General features: G+C 38.2%; 2 protein-coding genes across 3 annotated transcripts in view; one reads left to right on the top strand and one right to left on the bottom strand.

The window, feature by feature from the left end:
- The window catches only part of LOC106869728 (apoptosis regulator BAX), a 134,077-nt gene that overhangs the window by 62,732 nt on the left and 69,193 nt on the right, over nucleotides 1-2,152 (top strand). The gene's annotated exons all lie outside the window — the stretch shown is intronic.
- Nucleotides 1-2,152, bottom strand: part of LOC106869727 (signal peptide, CUB and EGF-like domain-containing protein 2) — a 17,918-nt gene that overhangs the window by 14,477 nt on the left and 1,289 nt on the right. The gene's annotated exons all lie outside the window — the stretch shown is intronic.

Below are 2,152 nucleotides of genomic sequence, written 5' to 3'. Positions count from 1 at the left end.
ATATATATATATATATATATATATAATATCATAGTATCGACTAGACTATTGGATGTTGTTACACATTGCTGATCACAATGTGCTTCACATTGCTTTAGCTATCAAATGATGCCACTCCACTGGCTATGCAAGCAAATTACGCTTCCAGCGGGTGGGGTTATGGACCAATCAAATAAATACTGGCTAAATCAGTTTAATCAGCCTGCAGAATGTTTGGCCTTGTGTCCATGTCAGAATCTATTGTTATAGTCAAAAGAATGTGTAAATTGTTAAAGTACAATAAAAACATTCAGTGACAACCTCATAAATATACAGAAGTCTTAGAGTTGCACATTGAAATATACAGAAGCACTCATCCACATACATATACTTATATGCAAGCACAGAAAATATAGACACACACACACTAGACAACCATACATACACACAAGCACACATATACAGGAGACACATGCATACGGATACACGTATATGCACACACAAATACATACATGCACATTAAAATGGGTGCACATACAGATATCCACACATATGCACAGACTTACACATTTACAAACACAAGCCCACAGCACACAAACATACACAAATGTATGCTCACTTACAGACATACACATGAATACACACACTGCCACAAACTCACACCTATTCAAACACACACACACACACCACACATTACACACACACACACACACACAAATCACACTAATGCATACAAATTCTCACAGACACACACACAAATCATCCAAACACATACTTGCAAATTCTCTCTCACACACATGCACACATATATGCACATGCACAAATCACACAAACGCATACAAATTCTCACATACACACACACACACACACACAGATCACTCAAACGCAAACTCTCAAATTCTCTCTCACACACATGCACACACATACACACATGCACAAATCACACAAACGCATACTCAAAAATTCACACACACACACATACAAATTCTCACACACACACACGCACACACACACACACACACACACAAATCACCCAAACATATACTCACAAATTCTTTCTCACACACATGCACACACATACGCACACATACACATACACAAATCACACAAACGCATACTCATAAATCCACACACACACACACACACACACACACATAAATGAACATAGCCAAACTTAACAGTAACACCATCAGCAACAATAACAACAATAACATCGGAGCTGCACCAAAATCACTGACAGATTGACAGTTTATGTACTGTCAGAAATGATATTGTTATTATTTGTAGCATTATTCTTTTATTTTGCTATTCTGTCATTACACCATGGCCATGCTGGGGCACACCTTCAAAGATTTTTTAGTTAATCATATAACTCCCCAGTTTACTATAAATAACAACAACAAAAAGAACAGCAAAAACAACATCAACACCACCAAAAACAATAATGATAATAATGATCCTTTCTATTTTAGGCACAAGACCTGAAATTTGGGGGCAGGGAATAGTCGATAACATCGACCCCAGTACTCAAGTGGTACTCATTTTATCGACCCTGAAAGGATGAAAGGCAAAGTCGACCTCGGGAGAATTTGAACTCAGAATTTAGCAATGAGTGAAATTCATACTAAGGATTCTGCCAGCTCACTGCCTTTGATAATAATAATAATAATAATAATAATAATAATAATAATAATTATTATTATTATTACTATTATTATTCAGGGACCTCTTGAGCGGGATGGGCTACTCGACCTGAAGAAAATTCTAACTGGGCCCCACCTGCGAGGTCATGCGCTGTTTATCTTGATATGAGATCACCATGTCGCGCACATATGGTTGTGATGCATGAGCCTGGCGTACCCTTATCAGACGGGTAGTCATGATGGGTATAATGGGCTTTGTATATTTTACCCCAGTGTCACTTTGGTAGCATGCACTGCTCTCTCACTCAATAATAATAATACTTTCTATTAAAGGCAAAAACCCTGAAATTTGTGGGGAGGGGACTAGTCAATCGCATTGACCCCAGTGTTTCACTGATACTTAATTTATTGACCCTGAAAGGATGAAAGGCAAAGTCCACCTCAACAAAATTTGAACTCAGAACGTAGCGGCAGACGAAATACCGCTAAGCATTTCGCCCAGCATGCTAATTATTCTGCCAGATTGCAGC

This window comes from Octopus bimaculoides, chromosome 11, assembly GCF_001194135.2.
Source record: "Octopus bimaculoides isolate UCB-OBI-ISO-001 chromosome 11, ASM119413v2, whole genome shotgun sequence".
NCBI classification, from domain to species: domain Eukaryota; kingdom Metazoa; phylum Mollusca; class Cephalopoda; order Octopoda; family Octopodidae; genus Octopus; species Octopus bimaculoides.
The sequence above is the reverse complement of the archived record's forward strand: the minus strand, read 5'-3'. Positions and strand labels throughout refer to the sequence as shown.